At 33.7% G+C, this 18,940-nt stretch overlaps 1 protein-coding gene across 3 annotated transcripts in view; it reads left to right on the top strand.

Annotated features, from left to right (window-relative positions):
- Positions 1 to 18,940, top strand: part of LOC126974779 (facilitated trehalose transporter Tret1-like) — a 38,942-nt gene that overhangs the window by 8,213 nt on the left and 11,789 nt on the right. The window contains exon 1 of one of the 3 annotated variants that reach the window (XM_050822456.1): positions 6,497 to 6,604. The exons of the other annotated variants lie outside the window; for them this stretch is intronic. The gene's annotated coding sequence lies outside the window, so the exon portion shown is untranslated. Of the gene's footprint in view, positions 1 to 6,496; positions 6,605 to 18,940 lie in introns of those variants that run through there. 3 annotated transcript variants of the gene reach the window in all.

The raw sequence follows: 18,940 nt of genomic DNA, 5'->3' as shown, positions 1-18,940 counted from the left end.
AAAATCAGAGTGTACAGTTTACGTAAACACTTTCTACTTTAATCAGATTGACAATCAATGCATAAGGAAAATAATATATAATAACTTTTCACTCTATTTACTTTATTAATAAAATGCTAATTTCATCTTAACCGAGGGTAATATAGTACCTAACACCACAACCTGCGTGTCCAAGCTATTGTAATTTATAAAAAATTAATCTACGAGCATTTTTCTGCAAAATTAGATTTGCATCTTTGGAGGTCGTTTTCTACTAAGGACCTATGTCTTTTTACCATAAATGGTGGAATAGGTTTGTTGATCCCATTTGTCATAACTTTTGCATACCTTTTATCTATTAATCTACCTTCTTTGCTCATCTTTATCTGATTTTATACCATAGATTGTAAAGCTTAGCTAAGGTAGTTTTTTTTTTCAAATACTTTATAATCCCTTTTACAATAACTGTTATGACTTTTGCAACTTATGAAGTTTGTATATTTCATATACATCGCACGGCAAAGACTAACTTGGCATAAATGACTGTCGTTATGGTACGCATAGCAAATTGATGTTTGTTCCTGGTGTTTAAATTATGATTATGCTGTGTTCATGTCCCTACATTTACTTATTATTTATAATATAATATGAAAAAGCAACAGTCAATACATTATCAGTTGCAGTGTTTTTAGTATGAATATTATTATACCGTTTGTTTCATATCTATGTTTCTCATATTATGCATCAAAGCATTTATCTCTTGACAATTCACTCATTATTAATAAAAAGTGGAAAGCAGTGCACTCGTTGAGGATGTTACATGATGTTTCATTATTTTCGCGACTCTTCTCTTAATTGGTCTCTGTTTAATTTTAAACAGAATACCTACATTTTAATGGTTTGTCTCATCAAAACCTTTACATAATTTCAGACATTCTGTCCCCCGGGTGCCTTCCCAGTTTTGTTCGAATTAGATCCGGGCTGATTTTTTCGGATCATCTCTCTCACTGTACAACTTAAGATTGGAAATATCTCAAATCTGTCTTACAGAAACAGTGACCGTGTTCAAATTCATTTATTTCAATTCAAAAACTACCACCCTTTACAAAATGTATGCCTCAGACCTGAGAAGAACGGGCGCAAATAATTAAGAAAGTCATATACTTTTTAGTCTTTACCACACAAACGATTTTTAACAATTTTTTTTTAATTTCGTATAACATTTGTTGTAAAAGCATATCGACCCACAAAAGACTCACATACTCGACTTAGCCGAGTAATAATAATATAATATAATTATTAATCATGTAATATAATTGTATTAATCATGGCGTGTTTCCTGACCTTCTGAAACATAGTAAAATTACACCAATATTTAAATCGGGATGCTCTTCTGACCCGAATAACTATCGTCCTGTGTCGGTTTTGCCGACCCTTAGTAAAATTTTTGAAAAAATAATTTAAGCCAAATGCTTACTTACTTTAACTCTCATAAGTTACTTCATTTGAAACAATTTGGCTTTACTAGGGGACTTTCAACAACGGATACAGGTGTTGAGCTTATCAAGAATATTTTTGATGCCTGGGAGGAATCGCAGAATGCACTTGGCATCTTCTGTGATTTATCTAAGGCTTTTGATTGTGTTCAACATTCAACGCTAGTCAGGAAGCTATGTCACTATGGCATAAAGGTAACTGCGCTCGATCTTCTGATTTCATATCTAAACAATAGAATTCAGAAGATCGACGTGAATGGCAAGAGATCTCCTGGGTCTCCTCTCAGTATGGGTACCACAAGGGTCTATTCTCGGACCGTTCCTCTTCCTTATCTATATAAATGATCTTCCTAATCTTATAGAGAAAAACATAAGGTAGTATTGTTTGCGGACGACACTTCACTTATTTTCAAAGTGAAAAGAAACCAAGCTATGTATTACGAAGTGAACGATATTCTATCTGACATCGTGTACTGGTTTTATATCTGTTGTTAAATAGCAAGAAAACGAAATGTATAAAATTTACTGTACCAAATGTAACAAATGATGATGCAAGTGTTTTGTTAAACGGAGATGTGATAAAATCGGTGGAATCTGCTAAATTTCTTGGCATTACTCTGGATTACAAAGTACAATGGGGCCCCCATATTTAAGGATTGGCGAACAGACTTAGTTCTGCAGCATACGCGGTTAAAAAGATTAGACAATTTATAACCTAGTCCCTATGGAATTATTGAGAGCAAAATTCAAAGAAATTAACATCTTGACTGTTACTTCTCAATATATTCTTGATAATGTAATTTATATTCATAGGCACATAAGTGAATTTGTCAGAACAGTTTCTGACATAACATTATTGTTAACACCAGGAACAGACATAAGCTTATAATGCCAACTACTCGACTAAGTCGAGTTAGCAAGTCTTTTGTGGGGCGATGTATATGCTTGTACAACAGGATCCCAGAAAATGTTCAAAGCAAAAGTGTTACGTTATTTAAAAGAATTGCTTTAATTGTAAAACATATTTTTGATGAAAAAAAAAAGCCCGCTGAGTTTGTTGCGCCCATTCTTCTCAGGCCTGAGGCATTCATTTTGGAATGGGTGGTAGTTTTTTTGACTTTCAATAAGTGATTTCACATCCTATTTTGAATAAAAATATTTGAATTTGAATTTGAATAGGCATTATAATACATGTGTGTTCCTAGTGTTAATATTTAAGACAGTTTCTAGCAAATTCACTTATGTGCCTATGTACATACTTAATATTATCAAGATTATATTGGGAGGCAACAGTCAAATGTTTATTTATTTCGATTTTCCTCATGATTCTTTCATGTTACTAGTAATTCCAAAAAATTTTAGTAATAGTTAAATTATATATTTATGCAACGTTAACTTATTTCCTATAAAATATAAAACGTGCAGCGACGTGAAGTAATCATACTACTTCCTACGGACACGCTTCATTGGTGTAAATGTAAGGCTCGACACACACGATACAAAATAAATTTTATGAACATTGGATTTTTTATATATTATATTCATTATTGACGACCCCTATAGCCCAGTGGTTAGTGCCCCTGCCTACTTAGCTAGAGGTTCCGAGTTCGAATCCCAGTAGATGCAAAACAATTTATATGATGAATATGAATGTATGTCTCCAAGTCATGGATATTTATAAGTAAGTATTTATGTATGTTTAAGTAAGTATATTGTAATTAATATATAGTTGTCTTGTACCCATCGTACAGGCTATGCCTAGTTTGAGGCAAGGTAATTTTATATATTCCAAAAATAACAATAATTGTAACTAGAAATAGATACATTCATTAGATTTTATAAAAATACGCAATTATTTTTTACTTTTAGTGCATATCATGTCTATTGTTTTGGATTAGGTTTTTTAAGTCGGTTGTTTTTTTCTTAATTTTTTTTCAAAAAGGCATTTATCTCAATGCTGGCAATCTATCCTATATTTTTCGAACACAGTTTATCTACATTCTAGATAATCTTAGATTGTAGAAAGAATATGGAAAGCGGCTATAAGCTAACTGTCCTCCCCTATTATGTAAACGCAACGTACAAATCTTTACATGCCTATGAGACTCTTAGGTCACGGCTCCATATTCTACGTAAGTATACCCTTTACCTAGTCAACACTTATAATACCATTTTAGGAGATTGACTTGACATGTCGATTTCTGTTATTTTATCTTTATATTCTTTTACTATCATCAAGATTGTCAGCAAAATTTTGCTTCATATTCTCAATAATCGCATCCACTACTATCTGGATTGGCAAATTCCAAAGGAGCAAGCTGGTTTTGTGAAGGGCAAGGGCACTCGGGAGCAGATTCTCAATGTCAGGCAGCTCATTGAGAAGGCATACGAGTTTGATACGCCAGTGCTAATGTGCTTCGTCGACTACAGTAAGGCTTTCGACTGTTTCAATTGGAGTTGCTTATGGAGGGTTCTGCAAGAGCTTGGTGTACCAAATCATCTCATCGCTTTGCTTCGCACCCTGTATGGCTCAAGCCAGGGAGTTGTAAGAGTCGATAAAATAACCTCGAAACCCTTTAAGTTTCATCAAGGAGTGCGCCAGGGATGCATTTTGTCGCCCATTCTCTTCAACGCCTATGGAGAGCACATTATGAGACGTACCTGCGAGAACTGGGAGGAAGGCATCACAATGCTCTTCTTGCAGCAAATGAGACAGAAATGGCTGCACTTCTTGAACGTATAGAGCGGATTAGTGGAGAGATGGGACTTCCCATAAACAGGTCCAAGACCAAAGTCATGGCCATGACGTTGGGCCTAGAAATGGCGGACAACTTTATCTACCTGGGTTCCAACATAAGTAACGATGGTTCGTGCGAGAGTGAATTAAGCCGGAGAATTGGCATGGAGAATTGCAAGAGCGCTATGTCTCAGCTTGGAAGAATCTGGAGAGATCGCAACATACCCGTAAAAACTAAGACCAAACTAGTACGGACCCTAGTCTTCTCGATATTTTCGTACGGCGCTGAGACTTGGACACTGAAAGCTGCAGACCACAAACGCATTGACGCCTTTGAGATGTGGTGCTGGAGAAAGATGCTCCGTATCCCTTGGACAGCATTTCGATCTAATCTCTCCATTCTGCGTTAACTCAGGATTTCCTCGCGATTGTCTTCCGAATATCTGCGCAGAGTTTTAGAATACTTCGGTCACATCGCAAGGAAGGACGATGGAAACCTTGAGTGGCTCATTGTGGTCGGCAAAATAGATGGATGCCTCGAGGACGCAGCCCAACACGATGGTCCGACCAGATCTGCTTCGCCCTCGACTCTACGGTTCACAATGCCTTTCACACCGCTAGAGACAGGAATAGATGGAGAGCGATCATACGTGAGAAAGTGATACAGAGGGGTGGTCACGACCCTCAGTACTGAGGATTATGACGCAGGGAGGAGGAGGATCATCGAGACATCATCTTGAACAAAGTTTTAATATAACTTCAAACTTTAATTGTAATAATTTCAATGTAAGATAAATAAAGGTTTTCAAGTATAAATAATATGTCGTATATATTTTTTTACGAAGTATTGTAATCTTCATAAAACTTGTATGTATTTATTCATTTAAATATCAGCATAAAAAGGAAGACTTCTTTTCTTTGATACTGACTTTGTAGTCCAAAGGGTTTAGAACCGGGCTAAACGAGGGACAATCTTCAGCTCTTTTAAGACCTGAACGTTGACTTTCATACAAGATTGAATAGTTCGTGCTTTAACTTATTGTCGTGCTCTTCATTGTGAAGCTACAAGAACTACTAAATAATTTTCACCTGCGTATCAAAATGCAAGCATTTAATAATAATAAACTTTATTGACATCAAATTACACTGTAAAACATAGGTCGTAATATATAATATAAAAAATGAACCTTAAACAAGTAACTTCACAAATTTGAAATGAAATATAGAAAATAAATAAACAAAACAGGCTGAGTTTAATAAAAAAAAGAGAACATGAACATTGAGAAGCAGTGCAATCAATTTAATGTTGTAAATCAAAGACCCAATTTTTTCGAGCCACTGTATTTAACTATAGGGATTCATATAGATGTTCTGTACCTATATCGACAATAAGTACCAAGCTTCAGGTTTTTCTTGATGATTTTGTCTAGAGGGAATCTTCATTTCTTGCGTTAAATTCTTTTTATCCCTTTTCTGGTGAATTCTGACTTTAACAGCATTGAAGATATATGAATACTTGTAGGTTTGTTGCATATGTTATATGAGTTTTAGGATACCTAGATCATCAACAAAACAAAGATTATAAAAACCTTGTTAGTTTCAAATATTAATAAATAAAGAGGCTACAAAACTGGAAGATATGCCAAATGAAATGTCACTAAGCCAGAGTGTTTCAGCAAACATAAATCTTCTGGCACACACAGCGCTGAACTAATTTAGTACACAGTTATTTACACTAGATCGCTCTTAAACCTTAATTTTCTTTATTTTGCACGAGCGACGATGCGGTTGCACACGCGGCCATTTAGATAGTTTTTTAATGGTTGCTAGATAGCGCAAATCATGGTTGTGCATAAAAAGGAGGGAACGTTTGAAAAGCAGTGGTTTATGGTGGTCGCCCCGATCTTTTATGGTCTTCGACAGAGTATGCTTTGGTATTTTTATCGATAGTAGGATATACGAACATGCGATTGATAACTATATTTTGAAGTGTCTTAATATGACCGACACCTCTATGTCAACTTTGTGGAAGGCAATCACTGCTATTCTGTTTTCTTCAACTTAAATAAAATTAATATTTAAATGAAATATTTGAAATTGTGGGAAGTGATCGAACTTCATAATAAATGACTTCCACATTTGAATTAAAAAAAATTGAAGTTTACAAGTCGTAACAATATGGCTAGACTTGTTATAGAGATAGTTTGTAGGCAGCCTTTTATTAAAATGGCATTATTGGTTTCGAGTCAAAGTCAAGGACATTAAGATGTATTTTATAAAAACTTTAATGGTGTTTTGGGAAATGGTTAGTATCTGTTTAGCGGCCCTATCTATAGGACTCTGATATTGCAAAATACTTCAATCATCTGTCAAGAAATTATATCATAAAAATGTAAGTAATTAATTATTCAATATGTCCTTTAAATAATTGCACCATATTTTGTCATTATTATATTATGAAAATTATCAATGGACAAAAACACTTCTAAGGAATAAAGTTGCCTTTTTTAACTATTTCAATACTTAGTATGCTTATTACAAAACATAATTAATGTAAAATAAAATGAGGTTTCACATTAGATTTTTTTAATAATTTTCACCTTTAATTACTGAATGTCGTCGTAAAATCTGAGCTGCATTAAAATACTTTTTTACGATCAATATTAGACTGCCTAAAAGAAAATAAATCCTATACTAAACAACAAATACCAAGTATAAATCGTACCCTCAGTGGAAAAAAGCTTAACCCGGAAATGTTGATTTTTCAGTACGGCCAAGAAACTGATTGTAAGGAAATAATTACTTTATTTCCAATCGTAGAAGAATGGTTTTTATTTAAAAAAAGAAGAAAAAGATATTAGTTGTAATGTTTCTAGTTTATTAAGAATAGCTGATACCCCGCGACGTCGTCTGCGTACGTATTTTTACACCTTGGGTTACATTACTGGACTTTTAGTATGGGTCCCTAGTTTTTTGAAAATGTAATATAGCCTATAACACTCGGGGATAATGTAGCTTCCCAACAGTGAAAGAATTATTCAAATCGGTTCAGTAGTTGCGGAGCCTATTCAATGCAAACAAACAATCAAATCTTTCCTCTTAATAATATTAGTATAGATTATAAAAATAAATAATTACGCTATTTTTAGTACATAAAAAGAAAGAATTCTGAGTATCAAAATTTATGCCAAACTTTCCCACAAAATTATTTTTGAAATTCAATGTTCTTCTTCTTCTTCTGTTCAATTAAAGCTATAATGAACTTATAATACTGAATATTTTTGCTAGTATAAGAAAGTTTACTACATTTTTTGAAGTAAAACTTCTTTAGGCGCGACTTGGTACCCCCAAGTCGACTTAGAAAATTTTTCTGGCGGAAGTAACGCTCAGTAAAAAAGTCAGTTGAAAAAAATTTTTAAGCCGTTATAACTTTATGGTTTTAAAAATAACATTTCAATATGCTCAGTAATATTTTTTGATAATCTCCAAGTGTGTAATTTGCTTATTAATTACTACTTTTGTAATAAGTAATACATATAAAAGTTATCAGAGTTATTCTGACATTTGCGACATTCGTAAATTTGTTTTTGGTTTCCTCGTCCATTATTAGGATAGGATACAGCCATATTCGTTAATATTCAATAACATATTAATATATTTTATTTAATGAGTAAACATTTTAAAATGTGCGAATGGTGATAATGAATTATAAATAGAATATGAAATGAAAATAATAATCAGTCAAATAAAATGGCGGCATCCCAGAAACATTTTACTCTTTCATCAATAAATAAGCATAAAAGAGAAAATCAAGAACATGATATAGACCTCACCTGTAAAAAGTTTAAGTATCTATTTTTTGATTAATACTATTTTCAAAATATAACATTATATCATTCTTTGTAAAATATATAAAATCTCACTTGATTAAATAATATTATTAATTATAAAGGCATTCTTTTATTTTACGTAGAGAAATTGCCAACTTTGCTCCAAAGATGAAGTTATATATATCGTTATAGCGTTTCTGAGATAGCAAAAAAATCTAACAAAGATCCTCAGTAAAACGTGTGTGCTTATTTGGTAACAAGGCATTATTTAATGTAATATTTTAATGTGTCTGTTAATTATCCCTAAAGTTAATCTTAATATATATAAATTACATGACACGTTGTTTGTCCACGATGGATTCCTAAACTAATGAACGAATTTTAATGGGGATTATGGATTCATGGAGTGCAGTTTGGTCCAACTTGAGAGATAGGATAGTTTTTATTTCGATTTGGGACCCATAATTATTTTTATTTTCAATATTTGTTTTGTATGGACATATTTTCTATGAGAGAATTTAGTGACGCACGGTTTGACAGTTCCGCTGTGAAACAATTTCATTATAACAACAGGAAGCATTTTTTACGAAATAATTCTTGATGTTTTGAAATATTATTGGCAAATTCGTATAAAACAGTATCTTTTTTATTATCTACAGGACAACGTCTGTCGGTTGAGCTAGTTATTATAAAGTTTTACTTCAATCACTTCAAACTTTTTTCCTTTATTAAATTGGCTGTTAAAATATATTACCCCCTTTTATATCCAATACTTACCCCCTTTTTTAATTTAATTGATTGTTGCGAGAACTTTTTTTTTATTCCATTAAATGTTTTAAAAATGTGATATCTATGTATGTAACATATTTTATTAATATTCTTGAGAAATACATGTTTTGGATTAATTATTTCATAATTTAACCAAAATAATCAGCATTTCTTCGGTTACAATTAAAGATTGTAATAAAAATTGCTAAATAAAAGATTTACATAATAACTTAAAGTTCTTAAAGATCTGAGGAGAATGGGCGCAACTAAGCTCTCAGCGGGCTTTTTTTCATCCAAAATATGTTTACAAAGTAATATTGGACAATAAAACTTATAATTTAATAGCCTGAGGGCGGCCGCGGCGGCTCCATACCCAATCTGTTGCATCATTAAGAAAGTCATTTAAGTATTCACTTCAAAAATGTTTATTTGTAACATATTTACCAACATGTAAATACAAAAAACTTAAAAATTAAAAAAATAAACAGAAACAAAATTGCGGAATATATTTTCTATACGTCACAAAGTGGTCCCAACTCAGAATCAACCGGAAATCATCATCAGACGGAAGACGTCCACTGCTGGACAAAGGCCCCTCAAAGATCTCCACGACGATCAATCCTGCGCTGCCTTCATCCAACGTATTCCGGCGATCTTGACCAGATCGTCGGTCAATCTTGTGGGGGGCCTACCAACACTACGTCTTCCTGTACGTGGTCGCCATTCGAGGACTTTCTGTCCCACCGGCCATCTGTCCGTCTCAATTCAGAACGTTATAATCCTATTCTTTATCAGCGCAAAAAGTGTGAATTGTTTAACAAGTTATAAATTTTAATTGTCACGTGGAACCACGAATTAGCAAGAATTGTAAACTAGATTCTTATTTGAGTACGACATTTCTAATGAAATCGTATTGACTTAGCAAACAGCAAAGCTGGTCAGAATCCAGTTTAACGTATGCACAACAATAATAATTATGATAATTAATATTCTTGTGTTTTAATTGTTTGAGTTTAATTGTGATTGCTAAGGCAAACTCGTCACAGATAAAAAATCATAATTACTATTCTGAGTGCGTATTTTCATCATGACCACTATAAAACAATAATTAGTAATAACTAATACCAGTGGGAGGCTCCTTTGCACAGGATGCCAACTAGATTATTATTACAACGGCGCCTTGAAGCAGAAATGTGTAAGCGTTATTGTGTTTCGGTCTGAAGGGCGCCGTAGCAAGTGAAATTACTGGGCAAATGAGACTTAACATCTTATGTCTCAAGGTGACAAGCGTAGCTGTAGTGACGCTCAGAATTTTTGGGTTTTTCAATAATCCCCAGCGGCACCGCAATTTTAATGGGCAGGGCGTAGCAATTCAATCAATCTGAACGTCCTGCCGTGTCGTCCCTTATTTTCATAAAAAAACAGCGTCGGGGGCGAAATAGTAGGAACCTACACTTGTGTTGTTGTTGGGATTACATACCTAAAGGGTAACCGACTCACTTCAATCAGCCGTCCCTGTGAATAATACCCTGTCCATACGGCAAAAGATATTCTCATTCAAATATTTTATTCAAAATAGGATGTGATATCACTTACTGAAAGTCAAATTACCACCCATTCGAAAAAGTGTGCCTCAGACCTGCACGAAAGGGCGCAATAAATTAAGCGAGCTGCTTTTTTTTTCATAAAAATTATGGTTTCAAAATAATATCGTACAATTAAACTTATTAATTAATATCCTAAGGACGGTCACTCCATTCCCAATGTGTATATATGTGTGTATCATTAAGAAGACCATTTATATTATAGCAACCTTTGCCACACAAACGTTTTTTACATTTTTTTTAAAATTCGTAATACATTTGCTTTGAACATTTCCTGGGATTTTGTTTTAAAATCTAATATATCGCCACATAAAAGACTTAGTAACTCGACCTAACCGTGTTGTAGATATAAGAAGTTTATGTTTGTTTTTCCTGTTAATATTGTGATTGTCGCAGTTTCTAGCAAATTCGTTAACATGATATATATGATACATATGAACATAAATATTATAACAAATTTGCCCCCGGTTTCTCACTCGCCGAGTCCTATGTGGAAATCGACTTCATATAAGATTTTACGCTTTAGAAGCTCGGCAACGTTATTGTGAATTATCTAGTGCCACAAGAGAGTGTGGACCGTGGTGATCAAATAACATCTAGTAGTCTGCATGTATGCCCATTTGTTCTCTTCTTTCATAAAATCATGTTAAAAAGCAGTTGGACACGAAGGTTCCATACCATCGTACAATATATAACACTGTAATTTTTAGGGTTACATACATAAAGGTTAACCAACTCAATTCATCCAGTCATCTCTGAGAATAACACCCTGTCTTGCATATATATATACGGCAAAAGATAAGCAGATCTTCCGGGTCCTCTATTTCAATCAATCTTGACTTTTAACTGAATGGAAAGACAACAGAGAGTTCTGTTCTTGGAGTAGAATTCATGTAGAAAACTGTAGAGCGAATGTTTAACTTTGACGTTTAGATCTCAAGCAGGCAGGATGCATTTCTACTATGCTCAAAAACCGTAGTTTCAGGCACATTAAAGCCATCCCTAAAATGTTGACGGCATGGTTACGGCAAGGTTCTCCTTTGCTTGAATGACTGCATCATTCTCCTCACAGGGTGCAGAATACAAGTCATTTTCGGCGATAATTGCTCGAACCCGAAGCCCAAGAACGTTGGGGTCCCCCAAAGCTATGTATTATTTCTAACACTATTCCTTCTACACACCAATGACCTCCAAAACTCAATTGTTATGTCGATGATAGCTTAAACCGGTCATACAGGTTTTTCTCGGAAAAGCGTTGATGAGTCCAGCCACGCTCAGATGATTAATTCGATGTTGCAAAAATATCGGCGGCAGTCTTTATTTACGGTGGTAGCCACTAGTAACCAAAAGCAGCAATATCCTATTACTTATTCGGCTGTCCTTCCGTCCATCCAAAATTATGAGTGTGTGTTTCTAAACTGCCCTTTCAAATTTACAATATTTAAACTTAATTGAAGCTAAAAAGAAGAAGTATAATAAGACGCGGTGTTGGAAGACCGCAAGATAATGGACCGACGATCTGGTCAAGATTGCCGTAATACTTTGGATGAGGGCATCGCAGGATCGTCGTGGAAATCTTTAGGGGAGGCGTTTGTCCAGCAGTGGACGTCTTCCAGCTGATGATAATGATGATGAAGCTAAACATACCCGTTTGATAAAATTCATCAAAAGACAGTTACAGTTATTTCCGTGATATATGAAATTTTAATATTTTCAGGAGTTTTATTTGGGTATCTAGAGTATATTATTATAACCAATCTCACGAACATACTATTATAAATTTGTCACACTAAACTATGTTGTACTTTAATTGAATTTGAAATATAAGGTTCGTGTCCAATGTTTAATTATAATGTTTCCGCCTTTTTTTAAGGTAATTGATAAATATTGAAGTCTAAATTGACTGGCCTTGACGAATAATAATATTGAAGTCTTTCCGCTATCTCAGAGGGGTGATACTTTCATGTAAACATATTGTAGTAAAAATACAAGATTTTTGGTTAAGTGTTTACATTGCTTGGTGGTTCCATGTACATCATGACTCCATGGACGATCTTTCAGCACACTTTTGGCAGTAAGATCGACCAGTTTTTCGTCACGGAAATCGTTATAACGTTCTCTCAAGCCGTCATGCACGCTAGATAAATAACAAAAAGATCAACGCAAATTTTTCTCATATTTATAGATATAAAGTACTTTATTTTAATAATTTGATTAAAACTGATGGAGTTCTGAGAATAAAACATCTTTTGACACGTCGGTATCCCAAAACCCATGATTTGGGATACCAGATATAATGTCTGGGTGTTTTTTCTTTATTACGAATTTATTACATAATTATTATTTAAGCTTTTAGTTTTTTATGAATTAGAAATTCGAATATTTGTTCACATGTTCCAAGTCTGCTAGAGGTCCCGTAATGATCCGCTTTCTTCCCTGTTTTCGATTTATGGCTAGTATCCCAAAAATAGGATTTGGACGCTACAAAATGGGTGTTATATCAAAAGTTTTAATCTAATTATTAAATCTATACGTAGTAAGAGATTTTTAAATTTATTGGGTATCCGTACCTAATATTAAAGGTTTTTTGTTCTCTCAACAACATTCATTGCAATACGGTCTCTTTGGTGTAGTGTAACTGATAAAAGTAGCCACAAATAACCACATCTTTTTAACCGAATTCAAAAAAGGAGGAGGTTCTCAAATCGACTGATTTTTTTTATGTTTGTTACCTCAAAACTTTTGACTGGGTGAACCAATTTAGATAATTCTTTTTTATTTAAAAGCTGGTGCTTCCCGTGTGTTCCCATTTGGTCCAGATCTGACAATGGCATCCATGAGAAAACCATAAAAGTCTTAAATTTGCTATACGTATGTGGATGATAAATTTACATTTATTTTTAGATTTTTCATTGCTGCATTGAAAAATTTAGTATATCTACACATATTTAGACAAATTGTTGGTGAGTGTACTTCTAATTCACTAAAAAAAAATAACAAATAAAACAACCAACTTCAAAAACACAATTTCAAAACAATAGATAGTTATAATATGTACTAAAATGTACAAAAATAATTGCGTTTTTATACAATCTAATTAATTCATTTAATTCTAGTTACGATTATTGTAATTTTTGGAGTCGGTGTCATCCAAGATTGTAACTACATACATAGTTATAGGTGAGATGTGCTTGAGTCGTGAGGAGGCGAGAGGCGAGAGCGGGTCGCGGCCGTAGGACACCGATTCCAAAAATTACAATAATCGTAACTAGAATTAGATTAATTAATGAGATTGTATAAATTTGGTTATTTTTTATATTTTTTTTATATTTTAATAATTTGAATTTTTTGGTATACTAGACATAATGTCTGGATGTTTGTTGTTTATTACGATTTTATTACATATTTATTGTTTAAGCTTTTGCTTTTTATGAATTAGAAATTTGAATATTTGTTGACATGTTCCAAGTCTGCTAGACGTCCCGTAATGATCCGCATTCTTCCCTTTGTTCGATCTATGGCTAGTATCCCAAAAATAGGATTTGGACGCTACAAAATGGGTGTTATATCAAAAGTGTATCAGTTTTAATCTAATAATAAAATCTCTATGTAGTTAGAGATTTTTAAATTTATTTGGTATTCGTACCTAATATTGAAGCTTTTTTGTTTTCTCAACAAATACGGTCGCTTTGGTGTTGTGTAACTGATAAAAGTGGCCACAAATAACCACATCTTTTCAATGATACCTAAGTATTTCTTTTTTTTTATGAAAATAATGGACGAGACGAGCAGGACGTGCAGCGGATGGTAATTGATACGCCCTACCCATTACAATGCAGTACCGCTGAGGATTCTTGAAAAACCCAAAAATTCTGAGCGGCACTACAATTACGCTAGTCACCTTGAGACATAAGATGTTAAGTCTCATTTGTCCAGTAATTTCACTATCTGCGGCGCCCTTCAGTCCGAAACACGGTAATGTTTACACATTCTGCTTCACGGCATAAATAGGTGCCGCTGTGGTTCCCATAATCTAGCCAGCTTCCTGTGAAAGGGAGCCTCCCATTGGTGACTTCATTGACTCATAGGTGACAAGATAGTCAAAAAACTACAATCAACCAAATTTAAAAGAAGGTTGTGAAAACGAAGTATAAATACCGTTGAACTACTATACTACGATACTCCAAAAGGCTGGCAACACATCTTGGGACCCCTGTTGCCATTTCGCCTTAAATGAAACAATCTAGTGATGTAACTGGAAGACAGGCATCGGAACCTTTTCTTTTAGTTCAAATGTGATAAAAATCCTGCGTTACAATTCAGCCATTTATATTCAATTCTTTTTCTAGACTTAGGTATATGTTTGTTTTTGTTTAATTTTAGTCAAGTTTGTGTTACGTAATGAAAATCTTCAAAGGTTTTATATTCATATTCGAAATATAAAATCAATAATTCGTCATAAATCGAAAACTCATAATGAAAATAATTAAAATTAATGAAGCCCTTTCATACTATATCCCACATGACACAAAAATTATACCGCCGCGCCGTTCCTAGCAATGATATTTAAAAGTAGAGATAGGTTAAGTAGACAACATTCGGTGTTTGACAATGATACACTAACGCACACATGAATAATTAAACATTGCAATAGTACACTACATTACGATTACACGTCAAAGAAGGATAGTAAATGCAAGTATCGCAAGCGAAAAAGAAATAAATCTAATTGGCTAATTGGTTCGTATTTGTATAGAAAATTACAGTTAATTCATCAGATATGATTTTTTACGTACGTGATTTATGCCTAAATTACGATTCATTCATGAGTTCATGTAGTAAAAGCTATAAAGTAGTAAAACTGCATTGAAATTAGGTAGATACTGTGTCATTGATTTTATAAAAAAATCATTTAATATTGATTATAATATATAGTCACATTGATGATATCAATTATTTATACATAAAATAATAAAAAACATACAGACACTAAAACTATTCTTGACAATTCTTGCATGTTATTATTACCAGGGAGAGAGATTAATGATTTTAAGTAATGAATGTCGTAAATCATAATATTATATGTTGAATATATTATTAAATGTCAATTTTTTTTTAAGTTCGTTTTAAAAAATAGGTTCAGAGTCCATATTTTTTTCATTTGTTTTTGTAACTCAATAATTTGACATTACGTAGTTTATTTACAGCCATGTATTTTTGTTAAATATTTTAGTGAAATACTAAAGCGAGTTCCTTGTTATTTGCACTAAAAATAATGTTTATTATATTATAATAGTTATTCTATACATTTTCACCGATAGACTTATTCCAAGATAAAGTTTTTATTTAGTTTTTAAATGCATTGAGCGACTCAGGTTTCCGTACCCAATGTCTTCACTTACACTTCGTCCGTATATTTTATTAGTTAGCTAATTATATTATTTTATTATATATCATATTAAGAGGAAATATTTGAGGCCATTTTTCCAGACAAACGTTCGCGACTCTTTTCTCCTTGGAAATAGCCGAGATCAAAACTCTGATTCTTAAGTTTTTACTCACGAGTTTTAGCCGGAGCTGCAGTTGTTCATAACGTACTTGTCTGGTCCGCGTTAGCGCGAAGGAAGGTATTCTGTTTTAGAATTATTATATCTGAAAATAATAGCCAAGGCAATTTCTTATTTTAAAATGATATCCCTCATTTCTGCGATTAATTAAAATAAATTCGAATCCGCGACTTCTCGGAGTCCGGGGTTGAGCAGGTTATCAACTAGATGCTGTAGATGCAGCCACAACCTGAGAGTTGAACAAGATATACCACAATAAACGATCCATGCGTATTCGAAAGGTTGGCACAGTTGGAAAGAGCGCTCGGACGGAACCCGAGAGGTCGCGGTTTCGAGGCCCGTATCGTTCATAAATTTTGGTTAAAAAATTTAATTTTTTAATTATAGCCTTAGCAAAGTAATATTGTATATATAACAATAATAATATAAAACACGATGGCGAATTTTGAATTTAGATTTTTTCTTAATTTTACTGCGCCCTGATCTGTTTCTTTTACAAAATATTTAAAAGGGACATAGTAATCATTGTGTGTCTTCTACCGCATCTCTCACGGGGAGTGTTCCGAAGAGCTGTTTCATCTATGCTATCATCCTCACCATCTGGATATGTGGCGGTCCTCCACAGTGCGGTTTTCAAAGAGCTTTCTTCCACGTACTACAAAGCTCTGGAATGAGCTTCCTTGGGCGGTGTTTCCGATACAATACGATATGGGTATCTTCAAAAAAAGCACGTACAAAGGCGGAAAACTTAACACCAGGTGACCCGTACGCTCGTTTGTCCTTCTTTTTCCTTAAAAAAAGTAATACGGAGCTTATAACAACACTTCGTATCCGACACGCTCTTGACTGATTTTTGTTCTCACTTCACCAATTACGTCACATTTTATATACCTACCAAGTTTCTTTTAATTTTTAGCGAATAATCGTGCGATCAAACAAAAAAACACATTTACCATATTTACCCTTGCAGAACAAATCATCGGAAATAAATTAACTTCTTTGTCGTGTTAATAGGTTTCTAAATATAAATCACAATCCAATTGGCTCGGGAGTGTACAGCTTTAACCGCGCTATCAAAATAGGCAGTTTTGCTAATAACGAAATGTGAAGATCTTTAAAGACATCTACATACACTACAGTAGACGCGAGGCCTAGTCTTGCCATAAATACTGAAACAAAGAAAACAAAAAAATTCTATGGCAAATAACATTTAGAAATAAATGACCGAGCTTTATGACCCGGCGCTGATTCTTGTTGGTGGGACCATTCTTGGTTATTGAACATGGTGTTGTTAAGGGGCTTCATTACCTTCTCAAGATTGGTATCTTGATACACTTGTGCCGATGTTTTGATACCTTTTTCATAAAAGGTATCAAAGGTTTCCTTCATAGTTAATACCCCACCAAACTGTCACTGAAGTCAGATAGTGCCCACGTTGGACTCTGTCGACTAATTGGGAAGCTTCCCTAAGGACCTTTTTTATGGATATAGTCATTTTGTTTGTTAAAATGTTGCTCAATTGTAAAAATAAAAACAAAAAATTTCTGTGACCTCCCTTTGCGTACCGCTTCAGTAGTTGTTTCGATTTCACCACCGTATACTTTTTTAATTTATCAGTTAAGAAATGACCAGTACGTCTCTTATAGGCTGCAAGTCCTAAGTCGTCTTTTAAATTCAAATTCCAATATTTTTATTCAAAATAGGATTGTAAATCACTTATTGAACGTCAAAAACTACCACCCATTCGAAATAGGGTGCCTCAGACCTGAGAAGAACAGGCGAACCTCAGCGGGCTTTTTTTTATAAAAATGTGCTTTACAATGTTATATCGTACAATAAACATTTATAATTAAAGAGCCTGAGGATGTCTGCTCAATTCCCAGTCTGGGGTTTCATTAAGAAAATCATTTATGTTATAATAACCTTTACCACACAAACGTTTTTTAACAATTCTTGTAAATTTCGTAACACATTTGTTTTGTACATTTTCTGGGATCATATTGTATATGATTGCCCAATAAAAGGCTAACTAATTCGACTCATCCGAGTAGTAGGCATAACCAGTTTATGTTTATTCCTCGTTTCTAGCAAATTCTTGAACATAATAGAACATTATCAAGAATATATCGAGATGCAACAGTCAAAATGTTTATTTCTTTAAATTTTTCTCTAAATAATTATTTGGGATCTAGGTTATAAATAACGTGAATAGCCCTCTTCTGCAGCAGAAAGATGGTATAAATATCGGCCGCACTGCCCCATAACAATATACCATGGGACATAATACTATGAAAATAATTAAAGTATACTAGTCGTGCCGTATCTATGTCAGTTAACTGTATAATTTTTATAACCGCATATTATGCTGCAGAACTAAGCCTATTCGCCAGTCCTTCAATATTTGCAATTTGGAATCAATAGTAATGCCAAGAAATACAGCAGATTCCACTGGTTTTACCACCTCTCCGTTTAATAAAATATTCGCATCTAAATTTTTGACATTTGGCGCGGTAAATTGAATATATATAGTTTTATGAATATTTAACAATAAGTTATTGGCGCTAAACCAGTAAACGATGTCAGATAGAGCATTGTTTACTTCTTCATATAAAACTTGGCTTCTTTTCACATTGAATATGAGTGAAGTGTCATCCGCAAACAATACCACCTTGTGTTTTTTTTCTACAAGGTTAGGTAGATCATTTATATAAATAAGGAAGAGGAAGGGTCCAAGAATTGACCCTTGTGCTACTCCCATATCGAGAGCCATTCATGCCATTCACATCGACCCTCTGAATTATTTAAATTATTTAATTATGAGATCGAGCGCAGATCCTCTTATACCATAGTGACATAGTTTCCTGACCAAGACGGAAAGCCTACCCAATAATGTTCGTGCGGACCCAATTATCTAATAACGGTTGTAAATAATGCAAAACGCAGTTCGCGTGAGCAACAC

The sequence above is a fragment of the Leptidea sinapis genome, chromosome 33 (assembly GCF_905404315.1).
Source record: "Leptidea sinapis chromosome 33, ilLepSina1.1, whole genome shotgun sequence".
In the NCBI taxonomy this organism is placed as follows: domain Eukaryota; kingdom Metazoa; phylum Arthropoda; class Insecta; order Lepidoptera; family Pieridae; genus Leptidea; species Leptidea sinapis.
This window is presented reverse-complemented; position numbering and strand designations above follow the sequence as displayed.